Consider the following 13,434-nt stretch of genomic DNA (forward strand, 5'->3'; position numbering starts at 1 on the left):
CCATTAATGACTAGAAAAGACCAGAAACCAGGCCCCTCCCCTTCCAATCACTGGTTTTTGTTATAGATTAACTGCTTCCTTCATTGTCCCATATCTAACACAGACCAAATGACGCAGAAGACCCCGTGACTGTTACCTCTTCAGTGTGGAATGTTAAATATACCTTTCCTGAGAAAAAAGACCACCTCAACGAATCCAATCATTGTAACTATGCGCTAAGCCTCATGTAGAAAGGTACTGAAATTCTGTTATGCTTCTCTATCTTTTGTCTAAATAAACAACCCTAAACTTCTACACTTCAGAACCGTGACTTTCATTCTTTGCAATCTGTTTTCCGAGTAGCTGTCCTCAAACTTTGCATTTGAACAAACTCTTTTTTCTTGAAGGCATTGCAGTCTAACGGAAATCAAAGTGGGTTGATGATTGCTGTACACTGTGGCTGGTGCTGTGATAGAGATGGGCATTCTGCACACAAACAGGTGCCACAGAAACACAGAGGAGGAACACCTGCATCTGCTGGCTGCAGCCCTCTGGCTGAATCTGAACCTGAGAGGTATCTTATTTGACCTATGCAGTTGTTATGGGTTGAATTGTTATGGGTTGAATTGATATGATGGAAACTTAACCCCCTGTACCTCAGAATATGATCTTATTTGGAAACAAGTAGTTGCAGATGAAATTAGTAAAGATTCATACTGGAGTAGGGTTGGCCCCTACTCCAATATGACTGATGTCCTTATAAAAAGACTGTAAGCTGGGCATGGTGGCTCATGCCTGTAATCCCAGCACTTTGGGAAGCTGAGGTGGGCGGATCATGAGGTCAAGAGATCGAGACCATCCTGGCCAATATGGTGAAGCCCCATCTCTACTAAAAAGTACAAAAACTAGCTGGGTGTGGTGGCGTGAGCCTGTAGTCCCAGCTACTCGGGAGGCTGAGGCAGGAGAATTGCTTGAACTAGGGAGGCGGAGGTTGCAGTGAGCCCAGATCATGCCATTGCATTCTAGCCTGGCAACAGAATGAGGCTCCATCAAATAAATAAATAAATAAATAAATAAATACTGTAGGCCAGGAACAGTGGCTCATACCTATAATCCCAGCACTTTGGGAGGCTGAGGCAGGCGGATCATTTGAGGTCAGGAGTTTGAGACCAGCCTGGCCAACATGATGAAACCCTGTCTCTACTAAAAATATTTTAAAAATTAGCTGGGCGTGGTGGTGCATGCCTGTAATCTCAGCTACTCGGGAGGCTGAGGCAGGAGAATTGCTTGACCTGAGATGGTTACAGTGAGCCGAGATCGCATCACGGCACTCCAGCCTGGGTGACAGAGACTCTATCTAAAAATAAAATAAAATAAAATAAAATTTCAGGCTCCTCTATATTTATTACGCCCAGGGGTAAGTTAAGCCCTGGAGACTGAGACACAGAACATACAACTTCTTTTTCTTAGATTATAGATTAACTTTTCCATAAATGTTCCATTAATGACTAGAAAAGACCAGAAACCAGGCCCCTCCCCTTCCAATCACTGGTTTTTGTTATAGATTAACTGCTTCCTTCATTGTCCCATGTCTAAAACAGACCAAATGACGCAGAAGACCCCGTAACTGTTCCCTCTTCAGTGTGGAATGTTAAATATGCCTTTCCTGAGAAAAAAGACCACCTCAACGAATCCAATCATTGTAACTATGCGCTAAGCCTCATGTAGAAAGATACTGAAATTCTGTTATGCTTCTCTATCTTTTGTCTAAATGATCCTAAACTTCTACACTTCAGAACAGTGACTTTCCTTCTTTGGAATCTGTGTTTTCTGAGTAGCTGTCCTCAAACTTTGCATTTGAACAAACTCTTTTTTGTTTGTTTGTTGTTTTTAGAGACAGGGTCTTCCCCTGTCACCCAGGCTGGAGTACACTGGCATGATCACGGCTCACTGCAGCCTGGAATCTCCTGGGCTCAGATGATCCTCCCACCTCAGCCTCTTGAGTAGCTAGGACTGCAAGTGTGCACCACCACACCCAGCTAATTTTTGTATTTTTGGTGGAGACAGGGTTTCACCATGTTGCCCAGGCTGGTCTCGAACTCCTGAGCTCAAGTGATCCTCCCACTACGGCCTCCCAAAGTGCTGGGCTTACAGGTGTGAACCACTATACCAGGCCTGCACAAACTTTTTAAACTAGATTCTGACCCTTTGGATGATTTTTAGGTTGACATGATGATGTGAAGACACAGAGGGAGAACATCATGTGATCACAGAGGAAGAGACTGGAGTGATGTGTCTGAGTCAAGGATGTCCCCACTGACACTTCAGTTTTGGAATTCTAACCTCCAGAATTGTGAGAGAATACATTTCCATGGTTTTAAGCCATCCAGTTGGTGACACTTCATTACAGCCACCCTAGGAAATGAATACAACAGTGTCACATTGTTAGACACTGTGATCCTTCGTCCCCTTTCCTGATGTTCTCTTTCCTGCAGCTGAGGTGAGCTCCACAATCATAATACCCCTGCCTCTCCCTCTCACTGCACTCACTCTTCCACAGCAGGAGAAGTAAATTGTGATTGCTGAGTTTGGGATACAGGAACAGGGCTCTTGTCCTAGCTCTGTCTTATCCCATTGTCCTCTTTGCTCCCGCCCTGAGGGTCTCCCTTCTTTCTGCTCAGTTCTGCCATGCTCTTAGAGCTTTAAATGTATTTGGGTTCCCAAGAACCAAAGCCTGAGATGAAAGTTCTTGTTTCAGTGCTTCACTGGTGGATGCTCTCAGGAGAAGCAGAGTGAGGAATGCAGGATGGCATGGAGGTTAAAGCTAAGTGAGAAAGTGGTCTCAGCTGCATGTCTTCACTCTAATCCTGTTTCCGGAATTGGTGGGTTCTTGGTCTCACTGACTTCAAGAATGAAGCCGCGGACCCTCGCGGTGAGTGTTACAGTTCTTAAAGATAGGGTGTCCGGAGTTTGTTCTTCCAGACGTTCAGATGTGTCTGGAGCGTCTTCCTTCTGGTGGGTTCGTGGTCTCGCTGTCAGGAGTGAAGTTGCAGACCTTTGTGGTGAGTGTTACAGCTCTCAAAGGGAGCGCATCTGCAGTTGTTCGCTCTTCCCGCTGGGTTCATGGTCTTGCTGGCTTCAGGAGTGAAGCTGCAGACCTTCGCAGTGAGTGTTACAGCTCATAAAGGCAGCGCGGACCCAAAGAGTGAGCAGTGGCAAGACTTGTTGCAAAGGGTGAAAGAACAAAGCTTCCACAGTGGGGAAGAGGACCCAAGCATGTTGCTGCTGGCTAGCTTGGGCAGCTTGCTTTTATTCCCTTATCTGACCCCACCCACATCCTGCTGATTGGTCCATTTTACAGAGAGCTGATTGGTCCATTTTACAGAGAGCTGATTGGTCCATTTTACAGAGCGCTGATTGGTCCATTTTGACAGAGTGCTGATTGGTGCATTTACAATCCTTGCACTAGACACAGAGTGCTAGATAGAAAAGTTCTCCAAGTCCCCACTAGGTTAGCTAGACACAGAGTTAGCTAGATACAGAGTACCAATTGGTGTATTTACAAACCTTGAGCTAAACACAGAGTACTGACTGGTGTATTTACAAACCCTGAGCTAGACACAGAGTGCTGATTGGTGTGTTTACAATCCTTGAGCTAGACATAGAGTGCTAGACAGAAAAGTTATCCAAGTCCCCACTAGGTTAGCTAGACACAGAGTTAGCTAGATACAGAGTACCAATTGGTGTATTTACAAACCTTGAGCTAGACATAGAGTACTGACTGGTGTATTTACAAACCCTGAGCTAGACACAGAGTGCTGATTGGTGCGTCTACAATCCCTCAGCCAGACTTAAAAGCTCTCCAAGTCCCCACCAGACTCAGGAGCCCAGTCGGCTTCACCCAGTGGATTTCTCACTGGGGCTGCAGGTGGAGCTGCCCGCCAGTCCCACACCTCTCCCTCCACATCTCCCCGCAAGCAGAGGGAGGCGGCTCCAGCCTCAGCCAGCCCAGAGAGGGGCTCCTACAGTGCCATAGCAGGCTGAAGGGCTCCTCAAGAGCCACCAGAGTGGACGCCAAGGCCAAGGAGGCACCGAGAGCGAGGGCTGCTAGCACATTGTCACCTCTCAATCCCATGAAGGTGCTCTGGAACACAAATGGCCACACAGAGTTAGTACCTTTGAGAAGAGGGGGATGGCCTTTTTTTCCTTTCCTGTGAGTCAGTCATCAGACCAGGGGCAGATGGATGAGAATGTGGCAGAGCCTCCTGGGCAGGGCAGGTCCAAGGCAGCTCCTATGTGGCTGAGGGCAGTTCTCCAGCAACAGGGCAGCTGTGGAGTCCATCAGCCCAGAGTCACAGCAGCTGGGAGGCAAGGGTGACGGGAGCACCTGATGGCAAAGGGGATCTGGGCCTGCAGGTACCTCATACCTCCACCACAGAGAAGTTGTTATATTGTTCAGTGCTTCTCCTGCCTGGGGGTCACATGAATGGAAGAATCAGAGCCAGAAGTCCTTTCTTCTTGCAGTGTCCTTCTTGCACCCTCTATTGACAAAACCTAACAAAGTGCTTGCTGTTAAGGAGAACCGCTTATAGGGTCCAGCAGGTTAACACAGAGCAAATAGCAGAGTCGCTTTTAAGCTGAGCAGTAATACACTGATAAGTGGCACACTCATTAAGATCGCATTTATGAAACCCATCTAATTGTCCCATAGAACTGATGTTTAATCGTTTCTTTTGAATAAACATAGAAATTTACCCTCCCAGTCTTGAAACTTAAGAAAGTTACATTTCTCTTATGTGAGTTCCTTTCTCAGGAAACCAACCATCAGGTCTCCCACATACTATCCAGGAAGTGAAACTTACCAGATCACTACATCTGGACAATGAGACACCAGACCCCTCATCTATCATGATTGCATAAGTGACCACCTACTTCCTATGGATGAACTTTTCCTTAGCCCTCCCTAATTCCTGTTTTTGTGCATGAAGTTACATTTCTTCTCTGCTATATAAACCCTTAATTTTAGTTGGTCAGAGAGATGGATTTGAGACTGATCTCTCATTTCTTCAGCGGAAGCACCTGATGAAAGCCTTCCTCCTTGGCAATACTCATTGTCTCAGTGATTGGCTTTCTGTGTGGCAAGCAGCAAAACCTAGACTAAACCCCTGGTGTTTCTGTGACATTTAGACACTAAACCTTCCTTTGTGTTTCTTCTTTTTCTTCCTTTTTAAAATCTTTTGGTGTGTTTATAATAGCAATACAAAAATTAGCAAAAGAGCCTCTCCTGTGTTGTTCCTTTGCTCAGGCCTGCAGGTGGGCAAGTGTCAGGGTCTTCGAACTACCAGGACTGAGTGCTGCAGTTATTAATGGGATGAGAAATGTCATGATAAACATACAAGGAGACCCATCTGGGCACAGCCCTTAAGGCCAACCCCTTTGGAGGCACTTCCCATGCAAAGGGAATTGTGCTGGTAAAGTAGGAATTAAAGCCAAGCAGCCTAATTCAGCATTGCATCTGTTCAGGCAGTGATGGCTGCTCAAACTTTAATGAGAAAAATGATGAAGGCTGTTGGATGTGGCTACAGAGAAGTCCCCAGTATTCAAAGACACCACAATGTTACCCAAATTACTTACCTACACCTTACCTCTGGTGGCTAGATTCGGTCACAAAGATCATGCTGTTGGTGACTTTCCTGGAGTCAGCCTTTGCCAAAGGAGCCGGTGCTTCTCTTTTGAGAGACAAGAAAAGGCCAAGATCTTAAGTTTTGATGATGTTAACACGGCAGTAGTACATTTTCATAAAATGTACTTATCATATTATATTTATATTTTATATATTTTTATATTAAAATATATTTTAAGATAAGCCTGGGCAACATAGCGAGAACTCACTTTTACCAAAATTTTTTTAAAAATTAGCCTGGTGTGGTGGCACACACCTGCGGTCCCAGCTACTTGGGAGGTTAAGGTGGGAGGATCATTTGAGCCCGGGAGGTTGAGGCTGCAGTGAGCCATGATTGTGCCTGGGCAACACTTTGTCATATATATATATATATATATATTCCAAATGAAATAGCCAAAGAAAATAGAATCACATTGTATTTTTCATGTTTTTTCCATTATAGAACACATTGTCATTGTTATACTGAGAAGAGATAGAGAGGAGACCATGCAAAGCACCATAAAAAGTTTTTTCATGTTCTCTTGTCCGTGTTGATTGACCTCCAAAGTTAATTTCAAATAATGTGTTCAGCATTTACATGTGACTTTAGAACTGAGCAAACCCATCAGGCACAGAGCTTATTTATACTCCTGAACCTTGCAAAAAAAAAAAAAAAGAGTCTGAACCACTTGCTATATTATACACTTCCTGTTCCCATATACTAGGAAATAGTTTTACATTACTTGTATTGCAGGATTTTTTTTTTTTTTTGGTGTTTTAATTGTGCACTTACATGTATTAGAAAAGCTATTTTTCTAGTGATCAATAGAAAAATGTTCTAAAAATCATCAATTGCCTTCATCTTTATGGGGTGATTTTAGAAATTATTATTATTATGTTCTTCCATTTCTGGGAACATTACCATTTAGAGGATTAATGGTAATTAGTGAAAAGCATAATACAGTATATTTAATGAAAGATACCATTAATGTTATTCTATTTATGTCAACTTTTGTGAATGAAAGAAATGCTTTAAAAGATTTGTCAATTTGATAGGTAAGTAGATTGGGGAACACTGTGGTGTCTTTGAATACTGGGGACACCTCTGTAGCCGCATCCAGTGGCCTATTCTCAGTCCTCATTCTCTCTGACCTCTTTGAAATGGTGAATTCTGTCCATCAGGCCCACACTCTTCTTTATTCTTTGGGGCCTAAAAGGCACTGAGCCGCCTCTTCTCTGTCCACTACTCCATACCTCTGTTTGCTCTTCTTTCCCTCTGACTGGGGGGTACATCAGACAGTCCTCATTCTCCTCCTCTTCACTGTAATTATAGATTAAAAGACATCTTGCTGGTCATACATTCCAAATTCTTTCCCCCAAATTACCTGTCTTTAAAGTTTTCCATGAAAAAAACATGAAACTCTCATATCCATCTACATGCTCACAGCTAGGTCTCTAGAAGAACAGAACCATGAATCAGAAAATATGGATTCAAACCCCATATTTATTCACTCCTTGTGTGAACCTGAGGGTGCCACGTTGCCTCCATGAACCTCAGATTCCATATCTGTAAAATGGAGATCTCTGCAGTACCTTGCTGTGGAGGTCACATGGGAAGATAGACACGAAAGTGCTTTGTAAGGAATAACTCCTTCAGCAAGACCTTACAAAAATGCAGGCATGACTGAGGCAATCTTACACTTACTATTTCATTTGATTATAACAACAATCCTGTAAGTATATATTATTATTATTATTATTATTATTTTACAAAATGAGAGAAATTGAGGCTTAGAATGCTTGAGTATCTTGTCAATGCCACAAAGCTAGTATGAGAGCTGTGATTAGAACCTTCTGTGTTTAATTCCAAAGCTCCCCCACAAGGTTCTTGGTTGCAGGTGACAGAAACCGACTCTGACAATTCTAATAGGAGGAAAGTGGAGGTTTACAATATTGGCCAGAGGCCTGAGGACCAGACTTGGAAAATTAGCTGGAACAAAGGCAGCTCCAGAGAACAAGGGAGGAGAAAGTATATAAAGTCTTCTTTTCACCATGAGAGTCGAGAGGGACACTTTGACAACAGACACTGCTGTCATCTCAGTAGTGTCACTACAGTGGTCATGAACAAATCCTTGGTGTCATGTGGTCCAGATTCAAAGTGCCAAGTGAGCATCAGATTGATAGAACTTGGAGCATACAACCCGACCCTGGCCACAAAGGGAGGCGAGAGAGGTGTCCTCGCAATTCCCCTTCCATAATAAGGAGGAGGACACTGTGACATGCTAGGCAAGGCCCTTTCCAGTTTCTGAACATGCCCCTCTGCCCCCCACATATACCCTCACACACTCACACACACTCTTTCTTTCCTACCCCCTCAGAAAATGAAGTATTTTCTCTCTTGTTGAAAGCTAATATTTTTTAAAATCTCTTTTTGAAGCAGATATCTTCCCTCTTTCTTCATCTCTCCCCTGATTTTAACCTCTCTACTTGTCTTCAATTCATGAACAAAGGAGTTTGAGTCTCTCCAACAGCTACCAACGAGATTCACACAATGAAGCTGCTGGATTCCACCATAAATTCTTAATCCCCAACCTCAAATGGGCCTCAGCCCTGCCCAGAGATCACACACGTTTCTCACATCACCTCCCTTTTCCACTCACCAGAACAACGGCTTCACGTCTCCATACCTGTCAGATCCCTGAGGATGTGAGATCGGTTGCCCTCCAGGTTGGAGGGGGAAACCTATCTTCCCTCTCTCAGAAGTGAACGGTAAATGACTTCACAGCCTCAACTAGGAGTGGAAGCAAAGTGGAGTGTGGACTCTGGGGCACAGGAGAGGAGATCAGAGCAAGGAAGGAAGTAGATTTGCCTAAGACCCTCCTAAGCTGCTTCCAGATGGGCTGAGACATGACCCAGCTGAGAATGTAAAGAAATGTTTTGCAGTTCTTTCTGGTAATGATCTGAATCTATATCTTTTTCCTGGGGACAAAGTCACAAAGTTACATAAGAATACAGTTTCTATAAAGGATGTATCATCACGTGTCAGATGAAGAAAGGAGGGCACGTTCAGAAGGTGGTGTTGGAATAATTAGTTTAAAATTCAGATAAATAAAAACCGTTTAGGTTCTTACCTCAATAATACAAAAATAAGCTCAAGATACTTTAAAGATATGTAAATTACAAGAACAAAAATTAATAAACTAAACTATAATTCAAAAAATGAGAAACTATAAGTTGAAGCAAAGTTGACAAACTCTAGGGCATACTTAACTACATTTAAAAAATTTAACTCCTATTTATAAAAATATAACTAGAGATGGGCACAGTGGCATGTGCTTGTAATCCCAGCTACTTGGAAGGCTGAGGGGGGAGGATTGCTTGAGCCCAGAGTTCAAGGCCAGCCTGAGAAACATAGCAAGGCTCACTGCAACCTCCACCTCCTGGGTTCAAGCGATTCTCGTGCCTCAGCCTCCCAAGTAACAGGGATTACAGGCATGTGCCACTACGCCTGGCTAAGTTTTGTATTTTTAGTAGAGAAGGGGTTTCGCCATGTTGCCCAGGCTGGTCCTGAACTCCTGAGCTCGGGTGATCCGCCTGTCTCGGCCTCCCAAAGTGCTGGGATTACAGGCGTGAGCCACCGCGCCCAGCCGGTTAAGTGTATTTTTACCAAAATTGCCACATAAGTATGGTATGAAAAATGCTGAGAGCAAAATAGTTTCATTGGCAAAGGACACTGTTGCAGGCTGAATTAGCTCCCCCACAAATTCATTTGTTGAAATCCTAACCCCCATTACCTCAGAAGGTGACTGTATTTTGAGATATGGTCTTTAAATAGGTAACTGAGGTTAAAAGAAGTCACGAGAGTTGACTTCAACACCAGTCACGTTGACTAATCCAACATGACTGACGTCACTCTAAGAAGAGACTAGGGCACAGACACACACAGGGAAGACTGTGTGAAAGTACAGGGAGAAGATGACCATTTACAAGCCAAAGAGAAGAAATCACACCTGCCCGACACCTTAATCTTGGATTTCTAGCCTCCAGAATTGTGAAAATTTTCTGTTGGTTAAGCTCCTCAGTCTGTGGCACTTTGTTATAGAAGCCCTAGCAAAGTAATACAGACATAAATGATAGTTTACAGACGAGAATACAATTAATAAATAAAAGTAGGTATTCAATAAGCCAGGAGGGAAATCTTCACAAACTTGGTGACATTTGAGCTTGATCCTGAAAAATAAAGAACTGCTGACAACCAATCCTCCTGTAATTATTATTCTGTGTTGGTTTGCTTGTTTTTAAAGAAAATACCGCTGGGCATGGTGGTTCATGCCTGTAATCCCAGCACTTTAGGAGGCCAAGGCAGGCGGATCACCTGCGGTCAGGAGTTTGAGACCAGCCTGGCCAACATGGTGAAGCCCCGTCTCTACTAAAAATACAAAAATTAGCTGGGCATGGTGGCAGGTGCCTGTAATCCCAGCTACTCGGGAGGCTGAGGCAGGAGAATCATTTGAACCCAGGAGGCGGAGGTTGCAGTGAGCCAAGATCATGCCATTGCACTCCAGGGTGAGACTCCGTGTCAAAAAAAAAACAAAAAACAAAACAAGAAAAAAAAAAACGAAAAAAAAAAAAAACAAGCAAAAAAAACTTCACATTTTGCCAAAGACGAGTACATTTGAAACACGAAACTTAATTTTGTAATTTTGTATATACAAAATGATTACAGGCAAGAAACTCATTTCAGGCTTGTTCAAATAGGAATGTGTGCCAGATACAATCTAAAAGTCATCTGCATTGCTTTGATAGGGTTTTGTGGTGAGCTAATCTTAGGGCAAGAGATGACAAATAGATTGGATGCTTTGAATGACCATTCGCTGTTGCTGTGGCATTTTGGCCATAGTCAGCGCTGGGTCTGCAGCTACCCCATGGGGGTGGATGTGGTGGACAGCCACACAGCTGCCATCCTAACTCCCTTCTAGTGTGTCCTCATGAACTGCAGAGTTGGGAAAATCAAAACTCACACTTTGCTTCCCTGACTTCCTTGCAGCCAGGTTCTAGACATGAAACGGATTAAGCAATGAGCCGCATGCACCACCCTATGGCTTCTGACCACCCAGATCACCTGGAGATGCTTGAATTTGCCTTACCTCAGCTTCCATGTCTGCAAAACGGGGATAAATAACAGTATCTACCTCATCTTTTTTTTTTTTCAGATGGAGTCTCACTCTGTCAACCAGGCTGGAGTGCAGTGGCGCGATCTCAGCTCACTGCAACCTCTACCTCCCAGGTTCAAGCAATTCTCCTGCCTCAGCCTCCCAAGTAGCTGGGACTACAGGTGCCCACCACAACTCCTAGCTAATTTTTTTATAGTTTTAGTAGAGACGGGGTTCCACCATGTTGGTCAGGCTGGTCTTGAACTCCTGACCTCAAATGCCTGCCTGCCTTGGCTTCCTAAAGTGCTGAGATTATAGGTGTGAACCACCGCGCCTGGCCTTCATTGGGTTTGTATGAGAACTGAGTGAGTTAAGCATACAAATTGATTACCCTGGTACATAGTTAATATCAATAAATGTTAGCTCTATTATAATTGTTATTGTTGTTGTTTTGAGGGTGGGAGTGAGGCAGAGGCCATCTTTCCTGTGTGCTGTCTTCCTCTGGCAAGCACCGCTCTCAATCTCCAGGGACTTTCTACAGCAGGGTTCCAGTGTCTACCATTAGCTTCATGGGTGTCCAGCAGCAGCTGTCCTGGATCAACGTTGTGGAGGTGTATCCTTGAAGTCAACACACCCTCTTCTGCCTCTAATTCCCTGTTGGGCCAATTCTGCAGTGTGTTCCTGAGAATCATCTCAGAGGCCCGGCCTAGAGCCCTTTCTCCTAGCCCCTTCAATAATTTTATAAGTGCTTAATTAGCTTTCAAAAAAATTCTTTTCTGCTTAAAACACATGGAGTGGTGTCTATTTCCTATAACTAAATCTTGAATGATCTACCCATGTGAGCCTCTTTCTCAGTTTCTCTTTGCCCCATTTCTAGTTGTGAAGATACACAGGAAGATTAGTTTAGGAAAAGGATTCGGCATGCTAGATACAGGAACCACAGAGCTGTGTCAGTGTTGGCAAAGCCCAGCCTGGAACACACGTCTCCATTCTTCTTTTTTGTTAGCTCAAACTCCAAAGAAGGTGGCTTATCCAGATCTGCTAGCTGATCCTGTGATCACTTCCATCTCCCCATGGAGTCCAACTGCAGAGAATGGGAGGAAAGTAACGTACACTTAATTTATTGGCTTAGTTCAGGTTGCTGTAACAAGTACAAAGTACCACTGACTGGGAGGCTTATAAACAATGGTTGTTGCTCCCAGCTCTGGAGGTTGGAAGTCTAAGATCTAGGTGCCGGCAGAGTCAATGTCTGGTGAATGGATGGATAGATGACACCTTCTCACTGCGTCCTCACATGGTGGAAGGAGTAAGAGAGCTCTCTGGGTCCCTTTTATAAGGGCACTCATCCCATTCATGAGGGCTCTGCCCCCATGACCTAATCATTTTCCAATGTCCCCACCTTCTAATATTGTCCCCTTGGGCATTGGGTTTCAGCATATGATTTTTAGAGGGTCACAAACATTCAGTCGATGGCACTGGCATTCTCTATTTATGTGAGGGACACTCCCTCTAGAGGCCAGAGACCATTCTTAGTCATTTCATATCCCCACTATTGGCGCAATCTATTACATGCTCATTAAATGCCAAACCGAGCTGTTAAGCAGAGTCTATTATGTTATAGAATTCATGGATCTCCATGGGAAAGTAAAAGTTTCTGAGTATATGAAAGGAAAATTGCAATGTGGTTATTTCTATACAGGTTCAGTTTGGTTTTTTTGGCTGAACACTTTATTTGCTTTGAGCTGGGAAAGGAAACCCTAATCTGGTAAAACTTAATGAAACTATTTGGTCCATAATCCTTATTGCACTATTTTTCTCCTACATAAGTTAATTTTTTAAATATTCAGATTCTGTGACTAATATTTAGTAAATTGCCTTTACTTCCTAGTCAGAGTTCTTTGAATCACAGGTAAGCGAAACCCAAGCGAAGTAACCTAGGATGAAACAGAGGCTTTATTGTAAAACGCAGGGCTATTTCATAGATCCCAAGGCAGAATATACACTCAGGTTCACAAGCGACTGGCACCAGGAACCAGAAATCTACCAGAAACTAACTGCTTCGTCTCCCCCAGGCTACTAGGCCATTATCTACCTTTGATTTTCTAGGCCTAGCTGCTTCCCTTTCTCTCTCCGCAAATGGGCTCCTTGGCCTCTACAGATATGTCATGTGAGGGGATGATGACCACACCAAAATAGTAGCCTCAGAAACCCATTTATAGGGCCATGCATTTGCATATCAATAGGTACTCTGCCGGGTCTGTCTCAATTTCCCAGAAAACAGCAACCGAGCTTAAATTAGATTCCCATTCTTGGTCCATCAGCTGTGACCAGGAAACAGTGGCTATCACATAGAACAAATGCACAGAATCAACCGCACAGAAATCAACTCTGTGGACAGGTGGGAGGAGCAGTTCTTGGAGGCAGGAAGTGGAGGCAAACATACTAGAGCATTTGGGTGACAATATCCCAGAGAACAAAGACTTTGTAACTTTAATGTGAAATTAATGTAACTGTTAAATCGCATATAGGAATATCATGGCCTTCACATTTACAAAGTGGTGCCCTTTGCATGTGAATATGGACACTTGGCCCTCCACATCAACCAACCAGCTGATCTAATTCAACCAACTGCAGATCAAA

General features: G+C 43.7%; 1 long non-coding RNA gene across 1 annotated transcript; it reads left to right on the forward strand.

Annotated features, from left to right (window-relative positions):
• The first annotated feature begins 96 nt into the window (after positions 1–96).
• On the forward strand, positions 97–4,731 carry LOC106998327 (uncharacterized). The gene is made up of 4 exons (XR_001444776.3): positions 97–234; positions 387–553; positions 2,203–2,479; positions 2,738–4,731. It is a non-coding gene; the product is annotated as an uncharacterized LOC106998327 (long non-coding RNA).
• Positions 4,732–13,434: the final 8,703 nt, after the last annotated feature.

The sequence above is a fragment of the Macaca mulatta genome, chromosome 5, assembly GCF_049350105.2.
Source record: "Macaca mulatta isolate MMU2019108-1 chromosome 5, T2T-MMU8v2.0, whole genome shotgun sequence".
NCBI classification, from domain to species: Eukaryota; Metazoa; Chordata; class Mammalia; order Primates; family Cercopithecidae; genus Macaca; species Macaca mulatta.